Raw genomic sequence first — 24,947 nt, 5'->3', positions numbered from 1 at the left:
CTGCAGAAAAATTCTTACAGAACCCGCGATAGTAGCCCACCATTCCAAGAAAACGGCGCAACTCTCGACGATCAACAGGGGCAGGAAAACTAGTGATGGCAGACACTTTTGCATCCAACGGACGCACCTGACCACAACCCACGACTCGTCCAAGATACATCACCGTGGCTTTTCCGAACTCACACTTAGCCAGATTTATGGTCAGTCTGGCAGCCAAAAGTCTACGGAAAAGCTCACGAATCTGATCAACATGAGAAGACCATGAACCACTATGAAGGACGATGTCATCCAAATAGGCTTCACAGCCTGGTAAACCAGACAAAACATTAATAAGACATTGAAACGATGCTGGTACATTGCGCATCCCAAACGCCATGACGCAATAAGAAAGAAAATCATCAGGCGTCACAAATGCAGATGTCTCCATAGCCCTAGGAGTTAACAGGATCTGCCAATACCCTTTCAGCAGATTGAATTTGCTGACAAAGATTGCAGATCCAACGCGGTCAACACAGTCATCAAGCCTGGGGAGTGGATAACAATTAGGCTTGGTGACTGCATTGACGCGCCTGTAATCAGTACAAAAACGATAAGTGCCGTCCGGCTTTCCAACAAGAATGCATGGAGAGCTCCATGCACTCGAACTAAACTCAGCAATATTATTCGAGCATATATGCCACCTCCTTCTTTAGTATCGCTTGCTTTACGGGGTTAACGCAATATGGGTGCTGCTTAATTGGAGCTGCAGAGCCAACATCAATGTCATGTTGCATGACGTGTTTGAGTGGGAATGTCATTAAACAGCTCCGGGAACTGGTGTATTACTTCCAGCAAATTGGCTTTTTGGGACTCAGATAGATGTGGAAAATGATTGCCTAAAACCGAGAGCATTTCCGAATTGTGTAACCGCCCAACAACTACAGCACAAGATGGGCTACTCTCAAGGTCTTCATGCTCCTCCACCAAAGCAGGCATCAGCACCACCCCATCAGTGGACAGTGGACGATCACTGACAGAACCAGCTGACGCCAACTCGACACTTGGAGGATTCTCCTCGCGCTGATAAAAAGGCTTGAGCATATTAATGTGACCGACACGCCTCTGCTGACGACGGTCTGGTGTGGCAATTACATAATCACGGTCGGACACTTTGTGCTCCATCACATAAGGCCCACTAAAACGAGCCTGAAGCGCAGATCCTAAAATAGGAAGCAGCACAAGAACTTTATTGCCAATGTTAAAGTGGCAATCAACAGCCTTCCTATCATACCACTGCTTCATTTTACTCTGAGCTTGCGCTAAATTTTCACTAGCCAACTCATGGGCACGATGTAGACAAGCACGAAAACTTGATACATATGTCAAAATGTCTTGTGCAGAGTTGTCACAACAAAACTGATCTTTTAAAACAGCCAAGGGGCCTCGTGATGTGTGTGCAAAAACAAGATCAGCTGGACTAAATCCAAGTGATTCCTGCCTCACCTCTCTACAAGCAAAGAGTAACCAAGGCATTGCATCTGCCCAATCCTTTCCTGTTTCCAAGCAATACGCATTCAACATATTCTTAATTGTCTGGTGTTGGCGTTCCAATGCACCCTGACTAGCTGGGTGGTAGGCAGAGGAAATGTTGTGCTGTATATTCAATTGCTTTAAAACACGGCTAAAAATTCGAGACATACAATTGGACCCACGGTCAGTCTGGATGATCTTAGGAAGACTGAACAGAGAAAAATTTAAGCAGTTCCTTCAAGACGCAATTAGCTGTAACTTTACGGAGAGGAACAGCCTCTAGAAATCATGTAGCTGGACACAACATTGTAAACAGATATTGATAACCACTCCTTGATTTCACAAGTGGCCCAACAATGTGAACAATGACATGATCAAAAGGCTGGCCAATGGCTGGAATTGGGTACAAAGTAGCAGGAGGAATCGTTTGATTCGGTTTACCAATAAGTTGGCAGGTTTTACAAATTTTACAAAAACGAACCACATCCCTTTTCAGACCGGGCCAATAAAAATGCTGACTAATCCGGTTATGTGTTTTTGCAATACCCAAATGTCCGGCAATGCCATCATGAGCTACACACAATATTTCACCTCTGTACACAAAAGGAATCACAATCTGATGGGCAGAATTCCACTGGTCAGGTACATTATAAGGCCTCCATTTCCTCATCAAAATACCGTCCTGAAAATAAAAGCATTGTGGCTCTTTATCAAGATCGATATCTGACAAGGCATGAGACACAAGAGGGGCAAGAGACATATCTGCTTTTTGAGCAGTGATCAACTCAGTGCGAGACAAACGAAGAGAAGCTTTACTTTATCTTTTTACTTTACTTACGGTGCGCTGCACCGGTGTCTCGCAAAATACGAACATGCGTCTGCTCTTTATCACCGGGCAGAGACACAAAACCATCACTGAGAAAAGGCTCATACCCTGTCTGAACATCACATGCAAGTTCACGAGGTGGATAAATGGGTGACCTTAAAACTGTTTTAATTAAATCAAAACCTTTTGCTTTACTAATCTTTAACTCAGACACTTCTCCATCTAGTTTTGACATCTCACCAAGATTACACAAAAAAGAATCTGACAAATCAATATCAGGAGAGACATGCTCTCTCTCTGGGGGAATAGAAGCATTTTTAGACATAGCGCGCGTAACTGCACAGGCAGGAAAAACGTCGGGGTACTTGCGCACACAATCATGACTTGCTGGCTTATCTGGCACAGCAACCACTTGAGGTAGCACTTCCCCCCCCACAGAATTTCTGGCAATGTCATTTCCAAGAATAAAAGACACACCTTGAACAGGCAGAGATGGACAAACACCCACAGCAACGGTACCAGTAATAACATTAGATTTCAAGTTAATGTAATGAAGTGGCACGACAGTGCATCCCATTTCAAAGCCACGAACCAACACTCTTGCACCAGTTTTAGTTGCGTCAGACAATGGCAAAATGCCTTGCAAGATAAACGATTGCGCTGCACCGGTGTCTCGCAAAATACGAACATGCGTCTGCTCTTTATCACCGGGCAGAGACACAAAACCATCACTGAGAAAAGGCTCATACCCTGTCTGAACATCACATGCAAGTTCACGAGGTGGATAAATGGGTGACCTTAAAACTGTTTTAATTAAATCAAAACCTTTTGCAGCATTTTCTTTTTCAAAACCCCGCAATCGGCCAAAACGTGCCCTGGTCATTTACAGTAATAACAAGAAACCTGTTCAGATTTATTAGATGACTGGACTTTATCAGTAGTGGGCGAAAACCCGTCAGATCTGTGTCTATCTTTAGAAGGAACATGAGTTAGAACATATTCATTGGCCATTACAGCAGCTTCACACAGCACATCAACCTGGCGCTCATTAAGGTAGACTAAAAGAGCACTGGGCAAGCAGTTTTTAAACTCTTCAAGCAAAATCAACTCGCGCAGTTTACCCAGGCTATCTACCCCTTTTGAAGCGCACCAACGGTCAAAAAGCGTTTCTTTTTCCCGAGCAAACTCTAAATAAGTCTGCCGGTCAGTCTTCTTATAACACCTAAAGCGCTGCCTATAGGCTTCAGGGACGAGCTGATAGCCCCGCAAAATGCCGCTTTCACTTCATTATAATTAGAACTCTGTTCCAAAGCCAACAATGCATAAATCTCTCACGCACGGCCAATTAAGGTTGACTGAATCAGAACAGGCCAAAAAGCTTTCAGCCATTTGAGTGTTATAGCAACCTTCTCAAAATGTGGAAAATAATTTTCAACATCCTTCTCAGCAAAGGGTAGAACAAGTTTTATATGCTTACCGATATCAAAACTGGTAGACGGAAAAAAATCTAGGTTTTCCCCCACAGCCTTTGCTTCAAGCCGTCGCAAGTCCAGTTCATTTTCGGAGGCTCTAAGGTGCAACTGTTCTCTCTGATAATCTAATTCTTTTTCACGAATAGACAATTCTTTTAAATGAATAGCCTCTTTTAAATCAACAGGTGGCAGGATTCCTTTTTCAACTAGATAGGGTAGGACAACAGACTTAACAGTATTTTTCAAACGTTTTTCACCACTACTTAATTCAATCTGCAATAAAGATGCTACCTCTATCAACTGCTCTTTGGTAAGGCGATGAAAACCTTCCACTGATGGATTTTCAACGAAATCCTGTGCTACCGCAGACATGATTGACAAGATCAAAGAAATAAATCAAAGCAAATGGCTGCAATATACAAACTTCAAACAAAGTGGCCACAAAAAGACCCCCCCCCAAAAAAAAATGACCACGAAAACGTTCGGGTGTTGCCAAATACCACACCAGCACAAATTACTACAGGAGGATAAGTGATTAGATGATCAAAGGGTCGAAACCCGAAAATCACAGCAGCCCAAAGTCTAATCCCTAACAAATATCAACCTGCACTACACTACAATCGCAGTACACAAAAATCTCAAGGCATCAAAACAAAAGAGCATGTTAACTGGGTGGTTCGCTGCTGCACCACAACTCCTACTTACCTAACCAAAGAAAACTAACTCAAACTCTAGTCTTCAGTGGTTCCCCTAAAAGGCGAAGTTTAACCACGAACTCAGGGGTGAAGGATGTCACCCCTGAAGCAGGCCAACTAAGGGCTACCACCAAAAACAATATAACTAAAAAAAAAGTGGTGGACTCTAGTGTCCACCCGACGGCTACCTGATTATGGTGCACGCTAGACACCCAGAAAACAGTACTCACCAACACAATCACATTGAGACAATTTGCCATATACCCACAACACAGGCCCACTAGGAATCATCCCGGATGAGCCCCCATTATGTTACAACCAGCTAACCAGCGTAACACACGAATGACCAAAAAAACCAACAGACTCAAGTCTAGGGGGTTTATTACAAGTAAGGGGTTTACAATATAAGAAAATAGTAAATAAAAATAGACAATAACTAAATATGATAAGGGTAAATAACAGCATCAACTGCTGGCATGAAGACAACCCCTCTCTTGCTCCTGGTCACAGCTCCCATTTATAGTACGCAACATGCCAGGTAGACCAATTGGAGACATCCCACCAACAGGAAACACCTGGAAGACAATCAACAGGCAAAACACAAGAAAATACAGGAGAACCTACAGCCACCTAGAGGTAGAAGAGGGACATAACAGAGGGTAATAACTATTAGTTATTGTATGGTATACATATACAATACTGTGCAAGTCTTAGGCATCCTATTTTTTTTCATACCAACTTTGTTATAGATTTCTATTTCATGACTTCTACATTATCAAGTCATTACAAAAACATTTTAGAGTCCAAACATTCATTTTTCAGCACAAAATTAAATGTTATAGAAAAAAAATGTTTCTGAGCAGCATAATTACATAAGAGAACACTTTTCAGATTAAAAAAAGAAAATATAATGAAGGAGGTGGCATGGTGGTTAGCACTGTCACCTCACAGCAAGAAGGTTCTGGGTTCGAGCCCAGTGGCCGGCGAGGGCCTTTCTGTGTGGAGTTTGCATGTTCTCCCCATGTCTGCATGGGTTTACTCCGGGTGCTCCAGTTTCCCCCACAGTCCAAAGACATGCAGGTTAGGCTAATTGGTGGCTCTAAATTGACCGTAGATGTGAGTGAGAATGGTTGTTTGTCTCTATGTGTCAGCCCTGTGATGATCTGGTGATTGTCCAGGATGGACCTCACCAATAGTCAGCTGGGATAGGCTCCAGCTTGCCTGTGACCCTGCATAGGGATAATGGATGGATGGATGGATGGATGGATGAGGGGTGGATGGACATAATGAAGGCTACTGGGTCTCATCTCATCTTCTTCCGCTTATCCGGGGCCAGGTCGCAGAGGCAGCAGTCTGAGCATGGAAGCCCAAACTTCCCTCTACCCAGACACCTCGGCCAGCTCCTCGGAAAGAACACTGAGGTGTTCCCAGGCCAGCCGAGAGACATAGTCCCTCCAGCGTGTCCTGGATCTTCCCCGGGGCCTCCTCCCGGGGGGACATGCCTGGAACACCTCCCCAGGGAGGCGTCCAGGAGGCATCCGAAAGAGATGCCCGAGCCACCTCAGCTGATTCCTCTCGATGTGGAGGAGCAGCAGCTCTACTCCAAGCTCCTCCCGAGTGACTGTGCTTCTCACCCTATCTCTAAGGGAGCGCCCAGCCACCCTGCAAAGGAAACTCATTTCGGCCGCTTGTATCCGCAATCTTGTTCTTTTGGGCATTACCCAAAGCTCATGACCATAGGTGAGAGTCGGAACGTAGATCGACCGGTAAATCGAGGGCTTCGCCTTTTGGCTCAGCTCCTTCTTCACCACAATGGACCAGTAAAGCGACCGCATCACTGCGGAGGCTGCACCGATCTGCCTGTCGGCCTCACGCTCTATCCTTCCCTCACTCGTGAACAACATCCCAAGATACTTAAACTCCTCCACTTGAGGCAGGACTTCTCCACCAACCTGGAGAGGGCAAGCCACCCTTTTCCGGTCAAGAACCATGGCCTTGGACTTGGAGGTGCTGATTCTCATCCCAGCTGCTTCACACTCAGCTGCAAACCACCCCAGTGCATGCTGAAGGTCCTGGTTTGAAGAAAGCCAACAGGACAACACCATCCGCAAAAAGCAGAGATGAAATCCTGTGGTTCCCAAACAGGATTCCTTCCAGCCCCTGGCTGCACCTAGAAATTCTGTCCATAAAAATTATGAACAGAACCGGTGACAAAGGGCAGCCCTGCTGGAGTCCAACATGTACTGGGAACATGTCTGACCTACTGCCGGCAATGCGAACCAGACTCCTGCTCCGTTCGTACAGGGACCGGACAGCCCTTAGCAAAGAACCCCATACTCCCGAAGCACCCCCCACAGAATACCATGAGGGACACGGTTGAATGCCTTCTCCAGATCCACAAAGCACATGTGGACTGGTTGGGCAAACTCCCATGAACCCTCGAGCACCCTATGAAGGGTATAGAGCTGGTCCAGTGTTCCGCGACCAGGACGAAAACCTCATTGTTCCTCCTGGATCCGAGGTTTGACTATTGGCCAAATTCTCCTCTCCAGTACCCTGGAGTAAACCTTCCCGGGGAGGCTGAGAAGTGTGATTCCCCTATAATTGGAGCACACTCTCCAGTCCCCTTTCTTAAAAAGAGGCACCACCACCCCAGTCTGCCACTACAGAGGCACTGTCCCTGACCGCCACGTGATGTTGCAGAGGGGTGTCAGCCAAGACAGCCCCACAACATCTAGAGACTTGAGATACTCAGGGCGGATCTCATCCACTCCCGGTGTCTTGCCACCGAGGAGCTTACAAACCACCTCAGTGACTTTGGCTTGGGTAATGGACGAGTCCACCTCTGAGTCATCAGCCTCCGCCTCCTCAATGGAAGACATGACAGTGTGATTGAGGAGATCCTCAAAGTATTCCTTCCACCACCCGACAATGTCCCCAGTCGAGGTCAACAGCTCCCCATCCGCACTGTAAACAGTGTTGGCAGAGTACTGCTTTGCCCTCCTGAGGCGCCAGACAGTTTGCCAGAATTTCTTTGAGGCCAACCGATAGTCCTTCTCCATGGCCTCCCCAAACTACTCCCAGTTCCGAGTTTGTGCCTCTGCAACTGCCCAGCTGCGGCACGCCTGGCCTGACGATACCCGTCAGCTGCCTCAGGAGTCCCGGAGGCCAACATGGCCCGATAGGACTCCTTCAGCTTGACGGCATCCCTTACTTCCGGCGTCCACCACCGGGTTCGGGGATTGCCGCCATGACAGGCACCGGAGACCTTGCGGCCACAGCTCCGAACAGCTGCGTCTACAATGGAGGTAGAGAACATGGTCCACTCAGACTCAATGTCTCCCGCCTCCCTCAGAAGCTGGGAGAAGCTCTCCCGGAGGTGGGAGTTAAAGACCTCCCCGACAGAGTGCTTGGCCAGACGTTCCCAGCAGACCCTCACCATACTTTTGGGCCTGCCAGGTCTGTCCGCCTTCCTCCTCCGCCAGCGGATCTAACTCACCACCAGGTGGTGATCAGTTGACAGCTCAGCCCCTCTCTTCACCCGAGTGTCCAAGACATAGGGCCGGAGATCAGATGAAATGACAACAAGGTCGATCATCGACCTCCGACCTAAGGTGTCCTGGTGCCACGTGCACTTATGGACACCCCTATGCTCAAACATGGTGTTCGTTATGGACAAACCATGACTAGCACAGAAGTCCAATAACAAAACACCACTCGGGTTCAGATCGGGGAGGCCGTTCCTCGCATCCACGCCCCTCCAGGTGTCACTGTCGTCGCCCACATGAGCCTTGAAGTCCCCCAGTAGAACAATGGAGTCCCCAGTCTGAGCACCTCTCAGTACCTCTCCCAGGGACTCCAAGAAGGCCAGATCCTCTATACTGCTATTTGGCCCGTAGGCACAAACAACAGCAAGAGCCCTCTCCCCAATCCAAAGGCGCAGAGAGGCGACCCTCTCATTCACTGGGGTAAACTCGGCTGAGCTGGGGAGCTATAAGCAAGCCCACACCAGCCCGCCGCCACTCACCATGGGCGACTCCAGAGAAGTGGAGAGTCCAGCCCCTCTCGAGGAGCTGGGTTCCAGAGCCCAAGCTGTGTGTGGAGGTGAGCCCGACTATCTCTAGCCAGTACCTCTCAACCTCCCGCACAAGCTCAGGCTCTTTCCCCCCCAGCGAAGTTACATTCCATGTCCTAACAGCTAGCCGCTATGTTCGGGGGATCAGGTCGTCGAGGCCCCTGCCTTCGACTGCCGCCCAATCCACACTGCACTGGCCCCCTACGTTTACCTCTGTGGGTGGTGAACCCACAGGAGGTCAGGCCCACATCACCGCTTCGGGCTGAGCCCGGCCGGGCCCCGTGGGCAAAGGCCCGGCCACCAAGCGCTCGCATACGAGCCCCAACCCCAGGCCTGGCTCCAGGGTGGGGCCCTGGCTGCGCCATACCGGGCGACGTCACGGTTCTTGATCGATTATTCTCCATATGGGTTTTGGTGAACTGCTCTTGGTCTGGCCTGGCACCTAGGACCTGTCTGCCTTGGGAGACCCTAACAGGGGCGTAATGCCCCTGACAACATAGCTCCTAGGATCATTCAAGCACACAAACCCCTCCACCACAATAAGATGGCAGTTCTAGGAGGGGGGGTACTGGGTTTTGGTGCAAAATGAAGAAGCGAGTGTGACAGTCAAAGTATCCAGAAGAACTGTGGCTGGTTCTGTAAGATGCTCAGTAAAACCTACAGCTCATTTCCTTAGAAAACCACACTCACTGTACCTGAGACTACTTTTTTTTTAAAGCAAAGGGTCGTCTCACACCAAATACTGACTTTGTTTCATTTATTATGGCTTACTGCTTACTCTTTATAGTATTTTTTGTCATGTTTTTTTTAAATGTCATGATTTTTTGAAGCCATTTTTGGTCAACAGCATTTCTTTACATGTGCCTAAGACTTTTGCACAGCACTGTAGCTTATTTTATACTGTTTGTTCGCCATGAACCGAGTAGGCTATTTTGTCTGTTGCTGTTTTGGGAACATATTATAAAGAAAATTAACAATGTCATTAAACATAAGGTTTAAAAGTGAGTTAACAAGTTACCAATCTGAATTGGCCATCTGTAGTGGTTGTGGCACTGGTTCGGTATCCACTCCATTTTCCTTTTCTGACTCAGGTTTATATGGTACATATAAGGCTGTAATCCTGCTGCAGGAGCCATTGCTTACCTTTCAAAGTTTAGCTACAATTCCACACGTGTTGACATCAAGGGTGTGGATGACAGCATTCCAATTTAAAGATGTTAGCCAATCAGAGTGGAGTTAATTACATCTTTATTATTTAAAAGCACAGCTGCAAAATCAACATGTCTTATCCTATAGGGTTTCCACACTATGCTAAAATGGTATGAGAAAAAAGAAGCAATGCGGGGTTTTTTTTCAATAAAAATAAAACTCACAAACTTTGCAAAAGCATCTCAGGGAATAATGTAAAATGACTGAAAAGTGTATGGCATGTTCACTTTAAGGGTAAAATCTGTTAATAGCATGACAGTGAAACTTACCCTGTGTCCTAAATCACTCACTTGTTCACTACTCCCTACTCACTATATAGAGGACTCTATAGTGAGCTCATTGATTTAAAAAAAAGGAAAAAAAGAAAAAAAACACTTTTGGACACTACTCCGCCACGCCGTTATTTACATCATTACTGTCCCACAATTAAAACATGCCAGATCAGTCGGCTGGCGGATTTCAAAATAATAAATACATGCATGTGTTTTTGTGATAAATACATATTACACTGATCGTATTTCCCACATTAATAAATAAAAAGTACTTTGTGTCTGCTGCATCTTTCAGTTCTTTTAAATCAAGGCTGAATGCTTTCTTCTTTGCCGCTGCCTTTTATTAAATCAAGTTTGAGGCTTTTGATTTGATTTTTTTCAGCTTGACCACAATACATGATGGGATATATTGCTTGGTTAGTGACCATCTGTTGTACACTTCTTTTCATGATGCATTTTGAGATACTTTGAGTGCACTATATAAGGTGTAATAATTCTCACTATACATTCGGACAGCACTACAAAATGGCAAACTCGCTATATAGTCCACTATATAGTGAGTAGGGAGTGATTTCGGACACAGGGTTAGTGTTGAGCAATGCATTATATCCCAAGATTTCACTGAGGCATAATCTCATCTCATCTCATTATCTCTAGCCGCTTTATCCTTCTACAGGGTCGCAGGCAAGCTGGAGCCTATCCCAGCTGACTATGGGCGAAAGGCGGGGTACACCCTGGACAAGTCGCCAGGTCATCACAGGGCTGACACATAGACACAGACAACCATTCACACTCACATTCACACCTACGGTCAATTTAGAGTCACCAGTTAACCTAACCTGCATGTCTTTGGACTGTGGGGGAAACCGGAGCACCCGGACGAAACCCACGCGGACATGGGGAGAACATGCAAACTCCACACAGAAAGGCCCTCGCCGGCCCCGGGGCTCGAACCCAGGACCTTCTTGCTGTGAGGCGACAGCGCTAACCACTACACCACCATGCCACCCCACTGAGGCATAATAAGAATGAAAATTATTTGGTCTTCCTCTTTTCCTTCTACCTGGCAACTCCATCCCCAGCATTCTTTTCCCAATATACCCTGGATCTCTCCTCTGTATGTGTCCAAACCATCTCAATCTCACCTCTCTCACTTTGTCTTCAAGCCATCCTACATGTGCTGTCCCTCTAGGATGGCTTGGAGACAAAGTGAGAGAGGCGAGATTGAGATGGTTTGGACATGTACAGAGGAGAGATCCAGGGTATATTGGGGAAAGAATGCTGGAGATGGAGTTGCCAGGTAGAAGGAAAAGAGGAACACCAAAGATGAGATTTATGGATGTGATGAAGGAGGACATGAGGACGGTTGGTGCTACAGAAGAAGATACGGAAGAGAAGCAGAGATGGAGGGACATTATCCGCTGTGGCGACCCCTAACAGGAACAGCCAGAAGAATGAAAATATTGCACACACACACACACACAGTTAACCCTTTTTACCAGAGGCCAAAAATTGGAATTTTTGCCTGTTTCAGGGGTGCCTGTGTTCAATATTGAATGTATTCGTTAATGGCTCATATGAAAGTAGAGTACATGTAACAGCAAAAACAACAAATTCCAGGGGAGTTGTGGCTCAGGTGGATAAGGCGCCATACCATAAATCCGGGGACCCGAGTTCAATTCCGGCCCAAGGTCATTTCCCGATCCCTCCCCGTCTCTCTCTCCCACTCATTTCCTGTCTCTACACTGTCCTATCCAATAATAAAGGTGAAAAAAGCCCAAAAGAATATCTTAAAAAAAAACAACAAATTCCAGGGCATTAAAAATGGATCATTTTGGATTGAAAAACGAGAATGATGCACAAATAATAACAAGATGACACTTCACATGTTTGTCGTGATTGAATTAATGAAACTATCTACCAAGTTGCAGACCTGTGCTCCCTGTGCTTCATTTCCATTCAGGGTCTTAAAGAGGGTCTTTTTGTGGGGTATGTAATTGAATCTGCCATATTTCTGTAAATACTCTATCTAGAGAGTGCCCATTAAATAAGTGACCAGGCAATCTGGTTTATAATAAGACCAGGTAGTGATAGGAGATGAATATATTTGTTTTCTAGCATTTTTAGGGCCCTAAACCCCACTCACGAGAGCGTTTTTCTTAATTTTTAGCATTTTTAGGAAGTACCTATGGCCGGAATTTTCTAGATAGAAGGCTATGTTTTTCTACCAGATTAGCAACATATAGAGAGTTAATTTACCAAATTTCAAACGTCTGTGTAGCCTAGAAGCTGAGAAAATGCATTTAAAACCCCAAAAATACCTGGCGAGGATTTAGGGGGTACATTCTGGTCTAATTTCAGTAATTTTCAAAATAACCTCATCTCATCATCTCATCATCTCTAGCTGCTTTATCCTGTTCTACAGGGTCGCAGGCAAGCTGGAGCCTATCCCAGCTGACTACGGGCGAAAGGCGGGGTACACCCTGGACAAGTCGCCAGGTCATCACAGGGCTGACACATAGACACAGACAACCATTCACACTCACATTCACACCTACGGTCAATTTAGAGTCACCAGTTAACCTAACCTGCATGTCTTTGGGACTGTGGGGGAAACCGGAGCACCCGGAGGAAACCCACGCGGACACGGGGAGAACATGCAAACTCCGCACAGAAAGGCCCTCGCCGGCCACGGGGCTCGAACCCGGACCTTCTTGCTGTGAGGCAACAGTGCTAACCACTACACCACCGTGTCGCCCTCAAAATAACCTAGTTCATTAAATACACAGAATAGGGCCCCAAAATTTTTTATCAGTTCATATTTCACCAGTATCTATTACCATATGCTCTAACAAAGAAAATGAATCTGGTGCTACAACCACCATCTGGTCATTTGGCATGGACCTACCCCAGTGCTTTAACAGAGTTCATGATTGTGGCAGTGGGGGCGTGGCCAAGCAGCAGTCTGTGAATGGAGGGCAGGGTCGGGGAAGGTAAGTGGCTAAGTCATTCCACCTGCTGTCAATTAGTGTGTGTGTGTGTCTGTTTGTTACAGGGACGGAGCATAAAAGGAGAGAGAGAGCAGAGAAAGAGAGCTCTCTCCCCAACCACAATGCATGTGTGTGTGTGAGAGTGAGTGAGTGATAGATGGATGAAAGGAAGCAAGCAAGCTGAAAAGCCGAATAAAAAGATATTCATACAAATATCAACTCTCGCCTGCCGTGCTTCTGTGCTCCACCCACATCAGGAAGTTTTACAGTGGTACCGAAACCCAGGAGCACAGAAGAGAACCACCCCATGGAGTCCTCCCCATTCAAAGAGCTCATCCTTGACCTCGCTACTGCCCAGCAGAACCAGCATCAAGTGCTGAATACCCTCCGAAAGGAGCAGGAGCAACGCTTCAAAGCCTTGATGCTGACCCAGCAAGAAGATTGCCAGGCGTTCCGGCACCAGCTCGCTTCAGCAGGGGCATCGACCACAGCTGCCACCACCCTCACAAAGATGGGACTGCAGGACAATCCGGAAGCGTTCCTTGCTCTTTTCGAGCAAGCAGCCGAGGCATGGGGGTGGCTGCAGGAACAGCGCGCGGCGCGCCTTCTCCCACTCCTGACTGGCGAGGCGCAGCTCGCAGCACAGCAGCTCCCTGCTGACAGCCGGCTGGTCTACGCTGACCTAACTAAAGCCATCCTGCAGTGGCTCGGCTGCTCCCCGGAGCAACATCGCCAGCGCTTCCAGACACTGGCATTGGAGGAAGTCGGCCAGCCATTTGCATTCAGCCAGCAACTCCGGGACGCCTGCTGGCAGTGGCTGAGGGCGGAAAACCGCGACGCCGATGAGATCATCGATCTGGTGGCACTGGAGCAGTTTGTCTTTCGACTTCTGGAAGGAACAGCAGAATAGGTCCAGTGTCATCACCCGGCATCGCTGGAGTGAGTCATCGAGCTGGTGGAGGACCATCTGGAGATGGCGCCGACGGCAGGCAGATGAGGCGTCTCCCCTCGCTTCTCTCTCTCTCTTTTCTGCCCCTGTTTCTCGCCCCCTCCCCACCCTACCCCGTTCCCCTGCCACGGAGGCGGCGGCAGGCCCCTCCCCAGCCACTCGTTGATTTTGGGTACTGATTGGCCAGGATTTAAAAACCTAATGGAATATTTAACATGCAGTGGGTCCTGCACTAGTAGGTCACGGGAAGGTCCCGGTGTGGCGTTGACTGGAGAAGCTGTCACAGAGCCATCTACATCAACACCACAACAGAGTGAGGAGCAGCCCGCTCCTCCTCCCTCTCTCAGGGATTCCCTTGGGGATTTCCCGTTAGAGCAGTCACGAGACGAAACTCTGCAGCATGTGTTTGAAGTGAGAGTAATCGATGGTCAAACTCTTCAGCCAAGCACAGCACCGACCTTCCCCTATTTTGCCATTATTAAAGATAAACTGTACTGAGTGATGCAGGACACTCAAACCAAGAACAAATAACCCAGTTGTTAATCCCAAAGAGCCATAGGGAACTCGTGTTCCATGCGGCTCACTTTAATCCCATGGCTGGACACTTGGGGCAAGATAAAACACTAGCCTGAATAATGGCCTGGTTCTATTGGCCAGGGATTCGTGGGGATGTCCGTCGGTGGTGTGTGGCATGCCGTGAATGCTAATTAGTAAATCCCGCGGCCACTCCAAAAGCGCCTTTGCGCCCTCTTCCTCTAATCGAGACCCCGTTTGAGCGAATTGGGATGGATCTCGTTGGGCCATTAGATCGGTCAGCATGGGGATATTGCTTTATTTTAGTTCTAGTGGACTATGCAATGCGATATCCGGAAGCAGTGCCTCTCTGCAATATCTCAGCACGCAGTAGTGTGGAAGCGCTCTTCCGCTTTATCTCCCGGGACGGGATTCCGAAAGAAATCCTGACAGACCAAGGCACTTCATTTATGTCATGCACACTGCACAAGCTGTATGGCTTACTGGGGATTAAGTCTATCCACACCAGTGTTTATCACCCACAAACGGATGGCTTAGTAGAGCGATTTAACCAGACACTCAAAAACATAATCCGTAAATTCGTAAGTGAAGATCCGTGTAATTGGGATAAGTGGCTTGAGCCCCTGTTGTTCGCAGTACGAGAGGTCCCACAAGCCTCCACAGAGTTTTCTCCCTTCGAATTATTATATGGGCATAAGTCACGTGGCATTCTGGACATGCTATGGGAAAATTGGGAGGAGGGACCTTCACCGAGTAAAAATGAAATCCAGTACGTTCTTGACCTGCGTGCAAAACTCCACACCCTCACGCACCTAACCCATGAGAATTTACAGCAGGCACAAGAACTTCAAAGCCGGCTGTATGACAGGGGCACGCACCTTCGAGAGTTCATGCAGGGAGACAAAATGCTCGTATTATTGCCCACGTTGAGCTCTAAATTAATCGCCAAGTGGCAAGGATCCTTTGAGGTCACACAGTGAGTCAGGGACATCGACTATGAGGTGAAGCGAACGGATAGAGGTGGAGCACTGCAAATCTTCCACCTCAACCTTTTAAAACGCTGGAATGAGGGGGTCCCTGTGGCGTTGGCATCCGTAGTCTCAGAGAAGGCAGAGCTGGGGCTGGAGATAAAAAAAGAACATCTCGGACCACTCCGGTCCCCTGTGGAGACTACCTCTCACTGGCCCAACTCACGGAGGTAGCCAAGTTGCAGAAGGAATTTTCCGACATGTTCTCGCCCCTTCCTGGTCATACCCACCTCATAGAACAACACATCGAAACGACCCTGGGGGTGGTAGTGCGTAGCCGCCCTTACTGCTTGCCCGAACACAAGAAAAAGGTGGTTCGAGACAAACTCAAGGCCATGCTCGAAATGGGCATAGTCGAGGAGTCCCACAGTGACTGGAGCAGCCCAGTGGTCCTGGTTCCCAAGACCAACAGGTCAGTCCGGTTCTGTGTGGACTATAGAAAGGTCAACGTGGTATCTAAATTTGATGCATACCCAATGCCTCGCATTGATGAGTTGCTTGATCGGTTAGGTGCTGCTCGCATTTATTCGACACTGGATCTAACAAAGGGATATTGGCAGATCCCCTTGACTCCTCTATCCTGAGAGAAAATGGCCTTTTCCACACCGTTTGGATTACACCAATTTGTCACGCTCCCTTTTGGGTTGTTTGGGGCGCCCGCTACGTTCCAGCAGCTTATGGACAGGGTCCTCCGCCCTCATGCTGCCTACACGGCCGCCTATCTAGACGACATCGTAATCTACAGTAATGATTGGCCACAGCACTTGGAACACCTGAGGGCTGTCCTAAAGTCGCCGAGGTGAGCGGGCCTCACAGCTAACCCAAAAAAGTGTGCGATTGGGCGAGTGGAAGTACGGTATCTGGGGTTCCACTTGGGCCATGGGCAGGTGTGTCCCCAAATTAACAAGACCGCAGCAATTGCGGCCTGCCCAAGGCCCAAGACCAAAAAGGGGGTGAGACAGTTACTGGGGCTGGCTGGCTACTATCGTTGGTTCATACCTAATTATTCGGATGCCCACTGACTGATCTCACTAAAAAGGGAGCACCAGATCCGGTCCAGTGGACAGAGCAGTGCCAACAGGCCTTCTCTGAGGTAAAAGCTGCACTGTGTGGGGGCCACTTTTACACTCCCCTGACTTCTCTCTCCCATTTATTTTGCAGATTGATGCATTGGACAGAGGGCTGGGGGCTGTTTTGTCCCAGGAGGTGGAGGGCGAGGAACGCCCCGTGCTGTACATCAGCCGGAAACTCTCGATGCGTGAAAGCAGGTACAGCACAATCGAGAAGGAGTGTCTCGCCATCAAGTGGGTGGTCCTCGCCCTCCGATACTACCTGCTGGGGCGCCCTTTCATTCTCTGTTCGGACCACGCGCCCCTCCAGTGGCTCCACCGCATGAAGGATGCCAATGCGCAGATCACCCATTGGTATCTCGCCCTCCAGCCATTTAAGTTCGAGGTTATCCACAGGCCGGGGGCGCAGATGGTGGTGGCAGACTTCCTGTCCCATCGGGAGGGGAGTCAGCTTCAGGACGGATGGCTCCCCGGCCTGAGTCGGGCGGTAGGGGTATGTGGCAGCGGGGGCATGGCCAAGCAGCAGTCTGTGAATGGAGGGCGGGGTCAGGGAAGGTATATGGCCAAGTCATTCCACCTGCTGTCAGTTAGTGTGTGTGTGTGTGTGTGTGTGTGTGTCTCTGTTTGTTACAGGGATGGAGCATAAAAGGAGAGAGAGAACAGAGCTCTCTCCCCAACCACAATGCATGTGTGTGTGTGTGTGTGTGTGTGTGTGAGTGAGTGAGTGATGGATGGATGAAAGAAAGGAAGCAAGCAAGCTGAAAAGCCAAATGAAAAGATATTCGTACAAATATCAACTCTCGCCTGCCATGCTTCTGTGCTCCACCCACATCAGGAATTTTTACAATGATCTTCTATCATTTTCCTGATTTTTACACCTTGATGTAGCGAAGCTACAATACCCAGCATGCACTGTACAAAGAATTCATCCTTTGGTAATCCCTATTGAATAGCCAATCCAGACCTCTGAGTGTGACATGTCCCTGAAAAATATTCATGTTTCACTCGAGTAATCCATTTGCTCCATCACAATAATTTTCTTACAAAGCAGAGTGATTACTTATGAGCAACAGCCAGCTAGTGATTTCACTATAGATCTAGTGATCTATGGATTTATCTTCATTTTTACTCTTCCTTCATCTGTTTTCGACTAAGAGAAAGGAAGGAGAAGGTTAAAGAATAAATGGAAGTGAAAGAGGTGGGTGGTAGAGAGAGCACTCTGGGTTTTAGCAGACAAATTATGCATAAGGAATCATAGCAGACAGATTATGCATAAAGAATCATCATTCTTCAGTCATACTGAAGAACTCATTCACATTCCATCAAAAGCAAAACCCCAGGATCAACACCCATGGGAGTTCATGCTAACTCTAGATGTAGTAGGATCTGTGTTCTGGGGCAGATGGAGGGTCATGTCATATGGTCATACGTGCTGCACTTTCTTTGCAGATGCTGCATGAACAGCACTATGAATACCCTCCTAACCCACCACATCCCTTGAAATAAATTTGAAAGAAGCTCTCATTCCTCCTCTCTTCTGGTGTTCAGGGAATGTGATCAGACAACACAGCCCAACAGTCCATTCAAATTGTAGTGGAGCACACATACAAAAAAAAAAAAATCAAGCAGCTTTAGCTGTTCAGATTTGTAGCCTAGATTTGATCCCCAGTGAAAGGAACATCAAAACTAGCTGGATCTAATGAAACTCTTGAATATTGTTGTTCATGTGTCTTAAACATCAATTCAGTTCCAAATGTACTTATGTTACATGAAATGTTCTTAACAAATGCATTTGTCGTCCACTCCTTCTTCCGGCTGCGACCATTTATTAGGGGTTGCCACACAGATCTGTTCCACAGATTTGATTTGGCATAGGTTTTACACCAAATGATCTTCCTGACGCAGCCTTCTCCAATCTATCCAGGCTTGGGACCAGCACTAAGTATGCACTGGCTTGTACAACCCCAATGGTTGGTTATTTTACCTAATCTGCATGTCTTTGAACTGTGGGGGGAAACGGGAGCACCCAGAGGAAACCCATGCAGATACAGGGAGAACATGCAAGCTCCACACAGAAAGGCCCCCGTAGGCCATGAGGTTCAAACCCAGAACCTTCTTGCTGTGAGGCTTTGAGGCAGGCTTGTAGTACTCGAGTCCAGGACTTGAACTTGAGTCTGACTCATGCCCTAATTTTAAGGACTCGTGACTTGACTTGGACTTGAGCACTGATGACTCGGACTTGGACTCAGACTCGTGCATTAACCGCATTCTGACTCATAAATTGGAGACGAGGACTCAGATATTTTTTTTTATTTTTTGTAACATGCCATAATAATTTGGCATAAGATATTTATATCTGCATTAATTTTTGTACTAATTTCGTGTAAGAGTGTCACACCTGCGCACCTTGGCATATGCATCAGATAGACTCTCGGGTGTGTGCCGGACAGTGCGTGCACCAAGTGGACTCTTGCGCACGCCATAAACAACTCGCATCTGCACAGGATTAAGGCCCAATCAGTGTGCCTACAAAAAACTGTGAAAACACACTTTGCGAAGTATTGAGTTGCATTGCTGACACTTTACTGAGCCTTATTTCCTTGTTTGGTTTCCTGATCCCTGATTTCCTGTTTCTCATCTTTGAGTTTGCCGAGTCTACGATAGCCTGTTTGTGCCTCACTCGACCTATCGCCTGTTTCACTGTTTTACGATTTTGCCTGCCATTCTGGATTGTTTACCTGTCTTCACTTGTATTAATAAACATACCTTCTGCACTTACATCCATCTCCCAACCATCTATGACAGAATACTTCACACTCCCTGACAAAGAGAATGCACATTCACCTGTTCATATGTCATGTTCAGGAACAAACTAATGTTAATGGCACTAAAACAGCCACCATCAAATGGTACAGTTGGAGTCTTGTTCTCAGACTCAACTCAGCTCAATTTTTTTTTTTTAAATGACTTGGACTTGGGGTGGCATGGTGGTGTAGTGGTTAGTGCTGTCGCCTCACAGCAAGAAGGTCTGGGTTCGAGCCCCGTGGCCAGCGAGGGCCTTTCTGTGCGGAGTTTGCATGTTGTCCGCGTGGGTTTCCTCCGGGTGCTCCGGTTTCCCCCACAGTCCAAAGACATGCAGGTTAGGTTAACTGGTGACTCTAAATTGACCGTGAGTGTGAATGGTTGTCTGTGTCTATGTGTCAGCCCTGTGATGACCTGGCGACCTGTCCAGGGTGTACCCCGCCTTTCGCCTGTAGTCAGCTGGGATAGGCTCCAGCTTGCCTGCGACCCTGTAGAAGGATAAAGCGGCTAGAGATAATGAGATGAATGAGATGAGACTTGGACTTGACTCAGACTTGAACACTGGGGACTCAAGACTGGACTCGGATTCAAGGTTTAGTGACTCAACTACAACAGTGCTAACCACTACACCACTATGCCGCCTGCTCAACATATTAAATAAATTAACAGTTTAAATCAACATAGATTCCTTCCTGGTTTATTTTTGGATTTGATCTGTAACCAATATAACCACTTGTCATTGGACTAGCTGGCAGAGTTAGACCAGAACTAGCATGCAGTGCTGACTGAACTTGCAAGAAAAAGCAGATGCACTAAATGCAGCTCAAACTTCATCAGTTATTCAGGATTGAAACTGTTTCGTTTCAGCTCATGATTAATCCTCTTTCTCCAAGGTTAATGGGCTGAGCAGCGCTGAAATAATCTAATTAGATATCACAACTGCAAGCGATTTCCTGGCAGAAGGAAATAGGTGAAAATCTACAGTACATGTTTCTAAAGTTGAGCTTGTGTGGTGGAGGTAATGGTGGAAATTCCCAGAATATTCCACAACTTCTTTCAGAACATTAAAGCCTTTGCGCTACTCCAGAGTGCTTAATTTCTACACACTTTGACTTTTCACTTGCATCCTTCACATATACTGAACTCCAAGTTTCAGAGAAGTTGGTGTTTTCACTTTTTGTAAGAAGCAAATATTTTCCAAAAATGTATTGAGCAAGACTGCAAAAGGTCAAAGTGCAACCAGACATAGGTATTACATAAAAATTCACAGAAACAAAGGGATATTCCCTCTAAAAAAATTTTAAATAACCCCCCACACCCACACACGAGCATCATGATGTAATCCCAGTGCAAACTTGCCGTTACTCCGTCCAGCTTCTGTAAGCTTTGCTAATAAAGTATCAAGCTATGAATAAATATTGGGTTATTAATAATAAGCCCTCATTTAAGTTTATCCCTTCAAATCCTTTGAACCCTTAATGACTTGTGAATGATAATGCAGCACAAGGGAACAGGTGGTCACAATATTGGCTGATCATTAGGTGAACACAAGATGGACGCATGTCACAGAGAGCAGCCAGACATCTGAGTTTGTTCCATCCAGGATTTCTGACAGCAAAGGTGGATGTTTTTATGATTTTTAGTCTCTCTCCATCTAAATGTAGTTAGAATTCGAGTCAGGTTGTGGGTCTGTGTCTGGTATCAAGCAGCGCAGCTGCCCTGTTGGACTGTATCTCCAAGACAAATGGACCTGATCCATGCAACCTGCCTTCCTTCTGCCACCACAATACCTCCGTCTTGACTAAGATGTTCAACTTAAGTCTCACTTTACTGTTTGACAAGATGTCAACACTCCCTTCCTACTCATTTGGACAGGAGAAAAGTCCTGGGCTGCATCCAAACACACATAGTTCTATACTATTAGTATGCAAAAAGCAGTCCAGGTATGTACGGTAGCTGGATGATCTAGTACAGCCATAATATGTAAATGTACCACACTATGCTACACTATGCCATCCCATAATTCAGTTGTAGCCGACAAATAGCCGAAGAAGAAGAATTCCCCTTGGGAAAATATAAAGAAGATGGCGGCCCGAAGCAATGCTGGTTGTTTTAGCAACAAAGTGGTGCCTCTGGTGGTGTACAAATATAAGTATCAGGAATTGTTCAAACATTTCTGCCATTGCAGATTTTTTTTTTCATGGCATACATGGGTACATGTCATCTGTGAAAATCTGGGTCAGGGGACAAGTAAGATGGCAGTGGAGTACATCAAAATTGTGTCAATAGTACTTGCTCGCATACTCATAGAACATACTACAGTAATGGTCATGTAGTAAGTACTTAACCAACATTAGTACAAACTAAGTATTCAGATACAGTCCTGGAAATAAGGAAAAGTTAAACTGAGTCACTGTAATGTCACCCATGGCATTCAAACCTAAGGACTTTTCACATCTTATCCAGAGTAACAAACATCAGCCTGGGGAGCAGTTGGGTATTAAGTGCCTTGTCCAAAGGTACTTTAGCCATTCCTGCTGGCCCAGGGAATCAAACCAGCAACCTTTTAGTCCCAAAGCTGCTTCTCTAACCATTAGGCCATGGCTCTTCTTTGGTTATGAGTCATTTCCTATTTAAAGTAAATCTTAACTCTTTGTCTTTGCAGCGCGTTACCGAAATCTTTCTTTGTGTAAGAGTTTAACTGCTCTTTGGATTTTCCCTCTGGTTTTGGTACACTATGGATTATATTTTCATGTTTCATGTCCATTTTGGATTGTGTACAGTATTTGTAAACCTCCTGCACATGGATTCTGGAGTCCTGAGTCATGGAATCCTTTGTCATTTCGACATTGGAATTGTAATGTTACTGTTATTTATTTTATTCAAACTTCTACATTTCTCTAATTGTCGGCTAGAGGACATATGACATATAAATTTTGCCATGGATATGAAAGAAATGTAAACAAATCCTGACTAATCTGTATTGTCTTGGATCCATCTTGGTCCAGGATATCTGGCATGCAGCTTTCACCAACAGGTAGTATTGTAGTGCTTGAGACCGGTCTCAAGACCACTTTTTGAAGGTTTTGGTCTCGTCTCGGAATCGACCACATTTTTACTTGGTCTTGTCTCTGTCTCAGACATAGAGGACTCAGGATTTTATTTCAAGACTGGTCAAGACCACAACTGAAGGGATTTCACTAAATTGCCTGTGCATTGTCTGATTTATTTGTTAACACCATTACTGTGACTGGATGTGAAACTTCCTGTTTCAAATGCGACCAATAACGTGACTCATTGCTAATTCAAAATTTTCATAACTGTTAATGGCTGTCACTCCTCCCTGCCTCCCTTCACACATTGTCTAGTCCTGTTCTTGACTCAGTCTCGCTCTGCCTTGGTCTTGGTCTTGACTTGGTCTCAACCCCTCAAAGTCTTGGTCTTGTCTTGGTCTCAATACACTCTGGTTGTGATCATGACTTGGTCTTGGTTTAGGTGGCCTTGACTCCAACACTACCAGTAGGTAGAAGAGAGGTGACAGTGACATATGAGAAAATGCTTTCTTGCACGTGTTCATGTCAACTTAATGTCTAGTTCACCGATGTTATAGCACATCAGGAGTAGAGCATCGAGTTTGTTCACATCAAGAAAAAAAAAATGTCCAATAGTTTTTATTTTTCAAAGCTTTCATGATGCTCTATTATTAAACCAAACAAAACACTTTCTTTTCTCTTTAAATTTCACATGAAATCCCACTTGTTTGTACATACCTCTCTTACAAAGCACCTGTGAAACACTTGCCACTGAGTCAGACCTGCTGGGAAACATGATTAGAGTCAGTGTTGTTGTTGTTGTTGTTTTTTGCTAGATTATTCAGCAATTTGGGGGATGACGTTCTTGCCAAACTGCATCACCCACCACTGCCAGATTTGTTTGGATGGCCCATACGGCAAAGACCTTCAGAAACATTTGCTTGTGAGTTTCAGGTAAGGTAATCAAGCATCAAATTGGCTTTGCACTCCTCAATTCTGACTGTCTGTGGTGACAGATGGGTTTGCTCAACTTCCACAATATTGAGAACATTGCTCATTTGCACTAGAAAAGACCTGACCTTCAGGATATTCTTACTGAGTCAACTGAATAAATGGTAACCTATTGAACCTAGTGGATTGGAGGTGCTTGGTTATTTATCTCTTTAATATTCCAGGAGTCCTTTAGCATTTGTGTTACATACCGTTTGAAGATTGATTTAACAAAGCTAACACTTTTTGTGTGAAAAAAGTGAGAATATCTTGTTTTAGAAAAATAATTAACAGTGAGCTGGTTTGATGCATGTACTCTATGTGGTTGTCGTTTTTATCCATTTAAAGTTACATTTAATTGTTGACTGCAGGACAAGTTAGGTACTATAGCAGCTGTAAAAGCTCTCAGCTTGTCATGTTACCAAGAAACCAGATTCCTCTGTTCTGAAGACTTTAACATGGTGGAAAACATACTGACTGTGACAAAGCCCTGACACTAGAGACTCCTTCCATCAATACTAAATAAACATCTCCTTACAGAAACCTTTACCATATCAATAATTGTAATATATTTTAGAAATAATACATTTTTATCAAATTATTAGCCAAAAATTGTTATTATAAAACTGTCGTATACAGTATTAGATCCAGTGTGTTAATATTAACCTGTGGTTTGAAAAATTAACATGATTGAATTATTCATTAACTTGTTTAAATATGCTACAATTTCAAACAAGTAAGCTCCTGTATTGTTTTCCTTATATTTGTGTATGTGTTTGCATGAATTGAAATGGACATGAGTAATGTATAAACATCTGCTGCTCTGACAGAGGGAGTTCGTGAGAGACTGGAAGAGTGATGGAACAGGGAATAGTGAGAGAAAGCTGAACTGAAGGAACATGTAGATAAAGCACTGACAGTCTCTCATGTCTGATTTATAGCACGGCAGCTCACAGGATTTCAACTCAAAGCTCTTTGGGCACTCACAAATTATGAGCATTTCTGAAACATCCATCCATTATCTGTAGCTGCTTATCCTGTGCAGGGTCACAAGCAAGCTGGAGCCTATTCCAGCTGACTATGGGCAAGAGGCAGGGTACACCCTGGACAAGTCAGTCATCAGATCATTGCAGGGCTGACACATAGAGACAAACAACCATTCACACCTACGGTTAATTTAGAGCCACCAATTAACCTAACCTGCATGTATTTGGGGGAAACCGGAGCACCCAGAAGAAACCCACATGGACGACATGCAAACGCCACACAGAAAGGCCTCCATCAGCCAAAGGGCTCAAACCCAGAACCTTCTTGCTGTGATGCAACAGTGCTAACCACTAGACCACCATACCGCCATAAACACAGAAGCGATTTGGAATTTATAAAGCCACTTTTTAATCACAAGTATATGATTGCTCAATTATTTTCAAACATCAGAATGGGAAAAATTGTGATCTCAAAGTGTGACTTTCACTGTAGCATGGGTGTTGGTTT

At 45.9% G+C, this 24,947-nt stretch overlaps 1 pseudogene; it reads right to left on the bottom strand.

Moving 5' to 3' along the window:
• Positions 1-762: 762 nt before the first annotated feature.
• The window catches only part of LOC132867588 (uncharacterized), a 125,587-nt pseudogene continuing 101,402 nt past the window's right edge, over positions 763-24,947 (bottom strand).

Source organism: Neoarius graeffei, chromosome 19 (assembly GCF_027579695.1).
Source record: "Neoarius graeffei isolate fNeoGra1 chromosome 19, fNeoGra1.pri, whole genome shotgun sequence".
Lineage (NCBI taxonomy): Eukaryota > Metazoa > Chordata > Actinopteri > Siluriformes > Ariidae > Neoarius > Neoarius graeffei.
Note: the sequence above shows the minus strand (reverse complement) of the source record. Positions and strands in the feature narration are given on the sequence as shown.